Consider the following 12,499-nt stretch of genomic DNA (forward strand, 5'->3'; position numbering starts at 1 on the left):
GCTTTCAGAGCATAAACCTTGTGGAGAGCGAAATGGTGCCTCTATACTCCAACCCATACTCCAATTTAGTGGTCAACCACATACTCAAGTCCCAGGGATACTCCCCGGGAATGCCATTGAATCCTGCCAAGAAAAACACCTTCGCACCTTACAAAGAAGGAAACTCTCAGAGGATACTATTAGGATTGGGATATAAACCCACGAAAGAAGAAGCTTTGGAGATGTTCACTCAGTTTCAGAACCGTAAGAACAAAGGAGTCCAAATGCGATCCTACCTCCCTACCCTAAATGGATATTTAGTTAGAGAAGGGGGTCAGGAGTACTTTCACGGGTTTCCCGAACTTGGCACTATAAAGTATTATAACTAGACGGAATCGAGGTCTTCCATGATTGCTACTTCATCCCTTCAGAAACGGTTCCTACCGTCAAAACTCGTCAAACACCTTGTTTAGACGAACATGCTATTAGCCTCCTGTTTGGAGAGGATTGATTCGTCAGGGCAGCATAGGATGAGATCATTACCATGATACTTCAAGATGAACACTTCAACCCGACAACCCTAATTACTGAAACTAGCCCAAATCAGCAGAAAGGATGGAGAAAGTCGATCAAATGGACTAACAACCAAGGAAAGCTCTTCAAAGTCACCACTGGAGAAGGAGAGATGTTCAAAGGAGAACCTGAAGAAAACAAATATGAGTCAGAGTCGGAGTCGGAACCAAAGTCTGAGTCTAGAGAAGTCGCTAGAAAGTCTTCTTCTGTCGTCACTCCCCATCCCTTTGTTTCTCCTAGCATAGCATCGAGTAGTAACAGTAGCTTGGGAAATGTCCCAGCAGCTGTCCGTTTACCGCCAATGACTACTGAACATATGGCTTCTTTGTTCCAACTCTTTTCAAAATTTAATATGAATAAATCAGATTCTGCTTACTCTTTGTGTTATTCTGAATGCAATTCTATGTACGATGATAATGAGGATGATCTTGACCCAGACTCAGTCGAACTACCTCCCTACATAGTTAAGGAAATATTACAAGAGGGGGAAGGGGCACCAGTTATAAAAAACACCGAACCCATTGATACCGTCGTTTCAGTACCAAAAATAAATACCTAGATACTACTGACAGAAGTCAGCGGTAAGTAGGGTCAATCTCCACAGGGAGGCGGTCACTATCTACTTGTCTATTCGGTCTCTCTACGGTCACAAGATGGGGGGTTTGAAATGTTTTGACTACACTAATAAGATAAAGCAAGAGAAAAGGGAATAAGAGAAATTAAAAAGGAAGAGAGAGGGAACTAGGATTTCGGGTCATCAATGAACGTCAATTAATTGTAGTTAAGGTCACAGATTAGTCGGATGTGTCGGTCTAAGGGGCAACGAATATCTCCTTCCGGTCTCAATTCGCCCTAAAATGCTATTAGCTTAGCTCCCGCCCTCACTAAAGCATTCTATTGTTCACTGCAGGTCTCACCCCTTCCAACCTTCCGGTCTAGGTCAAGGCTTATCTAAATTAAAAGGCTAATTGTGTAGACTCAACTAGCAGGATACAATTATAGTAGTGATTAACAACATAGACTTAAACAACAACGACAAATCTATAAACCTAATTAGCAATTAACATTAGTCCGTCGAATCACCTAATCCTAGCAGAGAAATTAGCTAGACATGATAAAAGAAGGAACAAAAGCAAGGGGAAAAGAAATAAACATTACATAAAGAGAGTAAAAGAGAAAAAGGAAAGTTACAGTGGACAAGATCTGGAAATTAGAGGAAAGAAAATAGCAGCAGTAATAGAGAAAAAGTATTGTAAAGGATCCGAAGAAGAATTACAAATGACGTCCCTCTTCCTATTTATAAGAAAATAGAACTTCTTATTTAACCTAATGACGGATTAAAGCTAAAAAAGGCCCGAGCCCAATAGAAACCACTCGATCGAGTGGTTTAAAACAACTCGATCGAGCAAACTCAAGCTCAAACCACTCGATGGAGTAGAAAATCTACTCGATCGAGTAAACACTAATATGCAACTGTTCGATCGACTAAGGAAAGTGTTCGATCGAACTATTATTTGATCTAAAACCACTCTATCGACAAGTAAAGTACTCGATCGAGTGATATCTAATTTCAGCAGCTCATAATTTCGTTAGTTCAGCTTTGACTTGTCCTTTTTAGCTCCCGAAATGGCTTCACGCATCCCAAGACAGCTACATGTCCTCTCTAAATTCACTCTTTCTCCAAATGCATGCAAAACGGACGATAAAAGACTCGATTTCACTACTTTTAGGTCCATTCCTGCAGATAAGACAAAACAAACCAAAGTAGCATGTTCGGGGCATTTCGTAGCATAAAACTACGATAATAGCATAGAAATACGTGCATAAAAGGCCTAAAAAGACTATATAAAATGCATGTATCAAATCTCCCCAAACCAAACCTTTACTCGTCCTCGAGTAAACTAAATTCAAACTAATGGAACAGAAAAGATAACTCAGAGCTAGCTACAAATGCCCACTTAAACCGATTTAATGCAAGCAAACTAACACTTATAGCAAACAGTCAAATACAAACGAGTTATAAGATGTTTATAAAATAGCTGAACCGTCGACCTTGCAAGACCTTTAATAATGGACTCTCACGGATCACTCTTCTCTCATGAAGCAAAGGGTGAACATATATATGTAAGAGAGAGAAAAATAGTTGTCCACCTAGACTACGACCCACATAAACATGCATGCAAATAATATGATAGACAATTGTAGCTACCGTACATACATCCCAACCAAACAAGGTCCGTCACAGCCGAGGGCTTACAAAAATACGGTAAAGTGAGGCAATGGGTAAGAAAAGGCAAAACATTTATGGGTATGTGGAGGTATAGGCGGCCAAGCTAGTACCTAAACAAAACCATATAACAACATCCAATTCCAACTCAATTATAGAATTAAGCACAATGCCCTTCATTTGACACAAAACTCACCAAACCGAACTGAAAATACTCCTCAATAAATGTAAATAAAGCATAGGAGCAAAAACCGTCTCATCAAACAACATCTTTTTTTTTCTTTCTATTTTTTTCGGTTTCTTTCTTTTTTCACTTTTCGTCTTTTTTTTTCTTTTTTCTTTTTCACGTTTTTTTTCTTTCCTTCTTTTTTTCATCCTTCTTTTCTTCATAAATTACCAACTCCAAATCATCAGATACAAACCAAACATGGCACAATGAAATATATTCCGCGAAACATACTCTAAACTAGCTTGACAAGGCAGGCCAAATTTGGAATGTAGCTAAGGGTCAACAGGCAAATTTGGCTAATGTGGAGTTAAATGGGTAAAAATGAAAGAAAGGTAAATTGTAAGCACCTCCTTGCATGTGACACCAACCACTAACCCGAATGTATGCAGGCAAAAAGCAATTGAATTTCATATACGTGCAAATTGATGAACACGCTATGCAAGGAGTACTACTCACAATTCTACATGAAACCGGTCATAAATGACACCAGTTTATACGGCTCTAAATCTTAGAAATTATAAGTAGGTTGCCAAAAATTTCAAGTCAAGTCTATATGTTCAGCTAAATTTTAACATTAACTCGTAGATTATGCAATAAGACAATGCTAAAAAGATAACAGTTTATGCAAGGCTTAAGCAAAAGGACAAATATAGTGCAATTTCATCATCGAAATCGACCGTTCCGACTCAACCTACATGCAAAATTAAATGTGAATTTTTTTGAATTTTTTGAATTTTTCTATTTTATGGAAATAACAAAGTAATGCATACAGAAATTAAATGTGATTACAGAAATGCAATAAAAACAATATGCAGACACAGATATGGATGCATAACCTCTCCAAACCAACCCGTACAATGCCCCCATTGTACCAAAACATGGAAAGGAAATGCAAACTAAAAGAGAAAGAGAGTAAATATGGAAAACTCACAAGATTACGCAAATAAGGGACCTCCCCAAACCGACATGAACATGGGAGGTCGCAAAATAGCTCCATTAGCATCACAGGAAGCAAATCCAAGTTAAAACCACTCGATCGAATGGGAATAATAATCGATCGAGTGGAATGGGCATCAAAAATAGTTCGATTGAGAGGAATAGTGGTCGATCGAAGACTTCTCTCTTTGCAGGTACTCGATCGAGTAGAATATATACTCGATCGAGTGAATACAGCAGCAAAAGTTCTCGATCGAGCTCGATCGAGTCATCCTTAGTATGTTCCTGCAAAGACGCAATAAAAACAGTCCGCAAAACTAACAAAGCAAGCTTAGCCGAATAGTCTATGGTACGAAGACCAATTATTACAACTAAAACTGAAATAAAATGCAATGTTTGAAAAACAACTAAAATAAATATCCGGGTTGCCTCCCGGGTAGCCCTAGCTTCAGCCAGGTCCCAGCTCGACCCTTTTTTCCTTCGAGCCTCTCTAATTAGCCTGGTCAAAACAGCTCAAAGCGCGCAGCAACCGATCAAACAGCTGCGCATGTGCTACACAAAAATGTAAGTAGCACCACAATGGAACAAAGATAGAGGAAATAAAAATGTACAACTGTTTAAGTCTAACAAATTTCCTATGAGAGCTCCTAAATTTGTCCACAAAATAGAGGAGCTCAGGAGCAATTAATAAGAAATTAGGGAAGCGTTTCAAATTAACAAAATTGAAATGATAAGAACGGTGAAAAATCGTTAAGTTACATGACCAACTGGGAGAGGGCAAAGAATTAAAATGCGAAGCATAAGTCAAATGAGGCAGTGTACTGCTTAAACAAACAATAATAAAATTATCGTTAACTACCTCGGGTTGGTTGCTCCCAATGACAGAATCATTGACAAAGGAAGATATTACCTCTTCCGTGCTAGGAGCAATTACCGACTCAGCTGCCTCCTCGTCACCCTCCTCAGTGGATTTCATCCCGTAAATCGCAGCCTCAAGTGCATCCAACTCGGCTTTGAATAGGGGGATTCACCGTATCCATTATTATCATCACAATCGTCATCTAAAACAAACCCACATGACGAATCAATGCTCTCGCTGGCCAAACTACTCGATCGAGTAGAATTATTACTCGATCGAAGGCTTTCTTCCTGATTTTCACTCGATCGAGTACATTGAACTGCTCGATCGAGTGAATTTTGCAGTGCATCACAGAAATCTTCATAACTCGCTTCATTTTCAGATAGATCTTCATAATTCGAGTCATCCAAATCATTAATACCGCTAGGCAACTCGGGTCTTTCATGGGAAAGACCACTCTCGGTAAAGTACACCTCCTCTGGTTGCCTAGTATTCGACTCAGCAGCTAGCTGAGCTATTTGAGACTCCAGCTCGACTAGTTGAGCTTCTTTACGTCTATCATCTTCTTGCACTCGGAATGCAAGTTCCTTCAACAAAGATTTCAGCTCCGCAATCTCTTCTTTCTGCCTATCAGGAGGAGGAGCTTGTTGCGGTGGCCAGACAAACGGAGGCTGTTGGTAGCCTCGTTGATAGGGTGGATGTGGCGGCACAACTACAGAAGGTTGACTAGCTCGTCTACGCTGCTTGAATGCATAAACCTCGTCATTTTCAGCTAAGCAAAAAGTTGCATTGTGCTCAGCAGCACCACATCTCCCGCAGTAAATCACCTGCTGCACCATATAATGGAACATAGGTGACGAGTCAAAGGTACTCAAGCCTTCCCTTTGACAACCATTCACCTAGAACTGTCTAGGTAGGACCTGTAGCGCCTATCAAAACAGCACTTAAAGAAAAATATTAGAACGACCTCAAGGGAAAAATCCCATGAGGCTAAAAACAGACAGAATTAAACAAATAAATAAAGTAGTTGCCTCCCCGGCAACGGCGCCAAAATTTGATACCGTCGTTTCAGTACAAAAAATAAATACCTAGATACTACTGACAGAAGTCAGCGGTAAGTAGGGTCGATCTCCACAGGGAGGCGGTCACTATCTACTTGTCTATTCGGTCTGTCTACGGTCACAATATGGGGGGTTTGAAATGTTTTGACTACACTAATAAGATAAAGCAAGAGAAAAGGGAATAAGAGAAATTAACAAGGAAGAGAGAGGGAACTAGGATTTCGGGTCATCAATGAAAGTCAATTAATTATAGTTAAGGTCACAGATTAGTCGATGTGTCGGTCTAAGGGGCAACGAATTTCTCCTTCCGGTCTCAATTCGCCCTAAAATGCTATTAGCTTAGCTTCCTCCCTCACTAAAGCATTCTATTGTTCACTGCAGGTCTCACCCCTTCCAACCTTCCGGTCTAGGTCAAGGCTTACCTAAATTAAAAGGCTAATTGTGTCGACTCAACTAGCAGGATACAATTATAGTAGTGATTAACAACATAGACTTAAACAACAATACAAATCTATAAACCTAATTAGCAATTAACATTAGTCCATCGAATCACCTAATCCTAGCAGAGAAATTAGCTAGACATGATAAAACAAGGAACAAAAGCAAGGGGAAAAGAAATAAACATTAGATAAAGAGAGTAAAAGAGAAAAAGGAAAGTTACAGTGGAAAAGATCCGGAAATTAGAGGAAAGAAAATAGCAGCAGTAATAGAGAAAAAGTATTGTAAAGGATCCGAAGAAGAATTACAAATGACGTCCCTCTTCCTATTTATAAGAAAATAGAACTTCTTATTTAACCTAATAACGGATTAAAGCTTAAAAAGGCCCGAGCCCAATAGAAACCACTCGATCGAGTGGTTTAAAACAACTCGATCGAGCAAACTCAAGCTCAAACCACTCGATGGAGTAGAAAATCTACTCGATCGAGTAAACACTAATATGCAACTGTTCGATCGACTAAGGAAAGTGTTTGATCGAACTATTATTTGATCTAAAACCACTCTATCGACAAGTAAAGTACTCGATCGAGTGATATCTAATTTCAGCAGCTCATAATTTCGTTAGTTCAGCTTTGACTTGTCCTTTTTAGCTCCCGAAATGGCTTCACGCATCCCAAGACAGCTACATGTCCTCTCCAAATTCACTCTTCCTCCAAATGCATGCAAAACGGACGATAAAAGACTCGATTTAACTAATTTTAGGTCCATTCCTGCAGATAAGACAAAACAAACCAAAGTAGCATGTTCGGGGCATTTCGTAGCATAAAACTACGATAATAGAATAGAAATACGTGCATAAAAGGCCTAAAAAGACTATATAAAATGCACGTATCACCCATCAATGTAGGAACCGAACTAGAACCCCAAGAACTTAGGATAGGGACGACCTTAAACCCAACTAAAAGGGCCAGTTTCATCGACATCCTACACGAGTTCATGGACGTTTTCGCTTGGTCTTATAAGAACATGCCAGGAATCGACAGGGATATTGCAGAACATCGAATTCCAATCAAACCAGGTTTCAAACCCATAAAACAGAAGCTTCGTCGAATGAGGACCGAATAGACCCTTAAAATCAAAGAAGAATTCGACAACGATTCAAAGCCGGGTTCATCAAAGTTTCCGAGTATTCAGACTGGGTGGCTAACATAGTCCCCATACCCAAAAAGGATGGGCGAATCCGAGTTTGTGTTGATTTCAGAGACTTAAACAAGGCAAGTCCCAAAGACGACTTCCCTCTTCCACATATCGACATATTGGTAGATAATACAGTAGATCACGCGTTGTTATCCTTCATGGACGTATATGCAGGGTATAATCAGATCAAGATGGCCATAAAAGACATGCATAAGACAACTTTCGTTATTCAATGGGGCACATATTGTTATACTGTTATGCCATTCGGGTTAATCAATGCGGGAGCTACATATCAACGAACTGCAACCACCTTGCTTCATGACATGATACATAAAGAAGTAGAAGTGTACGTCGATGATATGATCGTCTAGTCCAAGGATAGGAAATGGCATATTGATAACCTTCGCAAGTTCTTCCTAAGATTGCTCAAGTACAACATGAGATTCAACCCTCAGAAATGTGCATTCGAGGTAACGTGAGGCTAACTTCTGGGATATGTCGTCAGTCAGAGAGGAATAGAAATTGATCCATCTAAGATCAAAGCTTTAATCGAAATGACGTAACCCCAGACAGAGAAGGAGGTTAGAGGATTTCTAGGCAAAGTGCAGTATATATGCCAATTCATATCGAAGCTTACTATGATCTGCGAACCCATTTTCAAAAAGCTCAAGAAAACAGATCATGCCATATGGGACGACGACTGTCAAAAGGCATTTGACAAGATCAAGGAGATACTAGCCAAACCACCAGTGCTAGTGCCCCCTCAACGAGACCAACCTCTTGGTCTATATCTCACAGTTACTGAAACAGCCATGGGGGCAATGCTTGAACAAACCGTTGGAAAAGAAGAAAGAGCTATCTACTACCTTAGTAAGAAGTTCATAGAATACGAGTGCAAATACACACCTCTTGAAAAGACATGCCTTGCTCTTGTCTGGGCGACAAAGAAGCTACGGCATTACATGCTTAGCTACTCTATCAAAGTGTATTTCAAAATGGATCTCGTCAAATACCTCTTCGAGAAACCCGTTCTCAATGGTCGTTTGGCAAGGTGGACCCTAATACTCTCAGAGTTCGATCTCAAATACGTACCTCTGAAGGTCATAAAGGGACGCGCCGTTGCCGAGTTCTTCGCAGACAATCCTTTCAACGACACCCAAGTAATAGACATGTGGTCATTTCCAGACGAGGACATCCTACGGACTAGTGTAGACTCCTGGGATCTTTATTTTGATGGATTATCAAATTTAAGAGGATTTGGAATTGGAGTGTTGCTCATTTCTTCTGAAGGTGAGCATACACCACTTTCTGTCAAGCTCGAGTTCGAGGTGACAAATAACGCAGTAGAATATGAAGCTTGCCTCATTGGTCTACAAGCACCAGTAAGTTTAGGCATCAAGAATCTTCGAGTTCACGGAGACTCATCCTTGATCATTGATGCGTGTCTAATATATGATGTTTTGGATCCCATTTTACACGCATTTCAGAGCTTATTTATGTAGTTTATGCTACTATTTGCCCCATTTTGTCTACTTTCATATTTTTATGTAATATTGCAGATTTATGCGAAAAGGAGTAGATATTAAGCTAAATCCGTCCCCGAGTATCTTGCATTGCATTTGACGTGGAGTATTCGCTTAAGGAACGAGCTTGGTGCGCATTTCGAGGCCCGAAAGACAAATCCACGAGAAGTTAGAAGTCAAATATCAGCCACTTCAGTCGATCGACCGCTTCCCTTAGTCGATCGACCAGCCTGCGACTTCCAGGAACTACTGTGCATTGCAGACCAGTCGATCGACCGGTCCCAGTGGTCGATCAACCACATCGCTAGTCAGACGTGAATTAAAAGATCGAGAAACTTGAAGCCCATTGTATTTAGGTTTTAGAAATAAGAACTACGTTGTATTCTATATAACATAAGCTAGGTATTCAGAATAAGGGATCGAATTATTATTCAAGTTTAGCATACAATTATTTAGGAAATAATTAGGGTTCCGAATATTGTTTCGTATACAAGTTACTTTTTGCATTCGGTTTATGGATTCGATTCCTGCAATTCTTCCTTTCGGTATTCCCCTATTCTTATTTCAGTTCATCCTTATTATCATTCATAGTTAGAAATTGCTAGTTAGTTTCCCAAAGCCATAATTATCGTTTTATGCTAATCTTTTATTCCGTTAATTCAAGCATGAATTCAGTAGTTTTAATCCTTAATATTATTGTTGTTTCCACTACAGTCATGAGTAGCTAAATTATTCGTGCTAGGATGTAGGGAATCTGTAGGATTAGGCGGCGTAGAATAGTAGACTGAAATCGCGTGTCAGTCGATCGACCGCCATACCTAGTCGATCGACTGGCCATGTGAGGTTTTGCTTCGTTTTAATTGATTTAAACTCTATATTTGACGAATCGAGTGCACACGACTAGTTGAATGTTTAGGATATGACTGACCCATTAGATCGAAAGATAGGGAAAGTTGTTAGATCACCAATTAAAATGACTAAACTATGCTGAGATCGAAAGATAGGTAAAGTTTAGGTTGTTAGTCACTTTTCAGGACGAAAGTTAGTATTAGTGATATTAGGGACTTGTAGCGAGATCGAAAGATGCTACTTGTTAAGAGTGGACCGAGAGGACCTCTTGCTTTCCCGCCTCATGTGTTTGATTTAGACCTATATAGTATGCTGCGGCCGAAACTATAGTGAACCGACCATCCTAGTACCCTTCTTTATATTTGATTTAATACATTTCTTTAGTTTAATTTATATTTCATTGCCTTTAGCTATAGACCGAATCAACTCAACCCCCACACACTGTTACCTTGGACTTTAATAGAATAACTAATAATTGCACACGCCTCTCTTTGGATCGACCCTGCTACCGCTATCTATAGTTGTAGTTGGAAATTATAAATATTATTTTTGGTACTCACAACGACGGGTATCAAATTTTGGCGCCGTTGCCGGGGAGGCAATTGTTCTAATTTTTAGTTGTTTTATTTTAGTCTGTTTCTTAGTTTAAGGGACGTTTGTTCCTTAAACTATTCTCATATTCTTCTTGTAGTTTTATCTTATGCGCAGGTCACAGGGTGGTGAATTACTACCGCTCAACCCTGAGATTGCGAAGACCCTGCGCGAGTTGAGGCGATCATCTAGGATATTGCCGACAGAGGAAAAGCTGAGTACTCTGTCAAATTACTTCGAGAACGCTCTATTTGAGGAGGATCCACCTTCATCTCCTGTTTCTAATTCATCAGCTGAGACCGTCACTTCTCCAGATTTCCTAGAGATGGCTGAAGAAGCGACTATTGCCAGTCACTCTGATCCGACAACTGAGAATCTCTACAAGGGATTCACGTTACCAGAGGAGGCAAGAAAATTCGAGCCAAAGCCTTACTATATCAACTTGGTTGAGATAAACCAATTCGGGGGAGCTGCAAATGAAGATGCAGCCAAGCACATGGAAATATTCATTGATTATTGCGGTTACATGTCCCCACCAGCCGGCGTGACCCCAGACCAGGTGAAGGAGACCATGTTTATATTCTCTCTTCGTGATGCTGCGAGGGAGTGGTATAGAGACCTGGATCGAGCTGCTCATGGGATCACGGACTGGAATTCTTTGGCCCTGGCATTCTACAAGAAATACTTCTCTGCCTCGAAGACGAATGCCATTAGAGCTCAGATCACGAGCTTTAAACAGGGTCCTGATGAGAACTTTCATGAAGCATGGGTCCGTTTCAAGAAACTGGTGCGAACCATTCCGCACCATGGGTTCGAAAAATGAAGCTTGTCCAATCAGTTCTATAATGGGCTGTACGACGATCAAAGGGCTATCCTGGATGCTGCAGCTAGTGGCAGATTCCAGGAGAATATGGGAGAGACTAAGGGGTGGAAGATCATTGATGATTTAGCCACCTAAAAAGCTGAGTATGTGAATTCCAGGGGGAATCAAAGGAGGAGTGCTGAATCTCCTTCTGTAGCTGCACTAAAAGCTCTCACTGCGAGGTTTAATAAGTACGAATTGGGAGGAGCTTCAAAAGGAGGTATCTACCATGTGAATGTTGTGTCAAACGGTCCTTTCGTCTGCAAAAGATGTGGAGCTGAGGGACATGTTTCAGAAAATTGTCCTAGTCCTTTTGAGTCTTCTGCTGCTTTTCAACATTATAGGCAGACAAACACCTACTATGAGCCGAATGTTCATCCCAACTTGAGGTGGAGTAGCCAAAATGTCCTAAATCCAACTCCACATCCACAGCAGCAGCAGCAGAATTATGTGCCCCCTCATAAGCAGCAGCAGTACCAAAAACCTCCCTATGTGCCGCAGCAGCAACAATCCCAAAATTCCGACTTTGCTGAATTGAAGAATATGTTGCAAAAGGAGTCCCAAGCTAGAGAGGCCGGGATGAAGCTACTAGAGAGCCAAATTGCTCAATTGGCTAGCAAGAATACAACTCGAGCTCCGAGACACTTATCGACTCAGACAGACCAAAAGGAGACCCTAAATGCCATCACTTTGAGGAGTGGGTCTACCCTGGAGGGGCCCGCAATGGTCGAGGACAATGATGAAAAAGATGGGGCAAAACCGAGTCAAAAGAAAGCTGGAACGAACAGTGGAAAGAAAAAGGCGTCTACCAGGTATATCAGTCGATCGACTGATACACCCGGTCGATCGACTGAAGCGCGCAAAGAAACAACTTCTGGAACTGTAGAACTCAGTCGATCGACTGAGCAACATGGTCGATCGACTGAGGACGTTGCTGAAGGTGAACCTTTTCGTCCTCCGATGCCCAATATTTTGAGGGATCACTTATTTCGGGGTACGACAACTCCAAAAATGTTGGGGCAAGACCCGAGTGCTGATGGGTCAGTCCCGATTCCGAAGTACGACCCGATGTTGATCAATGGTTCATTTTTGAGACGGTCTGAAGAGGGTTCAAGCTTCAACAAGGAGAAGGTAGTGGACTTCCAACCTAAGTCCACCGATGCCGGCATGAGAGA

The 12,499-nt window shown here is 40.9% G+C and overlaps 1 non-coding gene across 1 annotated transcript; it reads right to left on the reverse strand.

Annotated features, from left to right (window-relative positions):
• Positions 1-11,168: 11,168 nt before the first annotated feature.
• LOC141650240 (small nucleolar RNA R71) lies at positions 11,169-11,275 on the reverse strand. The gene has a single exon (XR_012546284.1). It is a non-coding gene; the product is annotated as a small nucleolar RNA R71 (small nucleolar RNA).
• Positions 11,276-12,499: the final 1,224 nt, after the last annotated feature.

Source organism: Silene latifolia, chromosome 3 (genome assembly GCF_048544455.1).
Source record: "Silene latifolia isolate original U9 population chromosome 3, ASM4854445v1, whole genome shotgun sequence".
NCBI lineage: Eukaryota > Viridiplantae > Streptophyta > Magnoliopsida > Caryophyllales > Caryophyllaceae > Silene > Silene latifolia.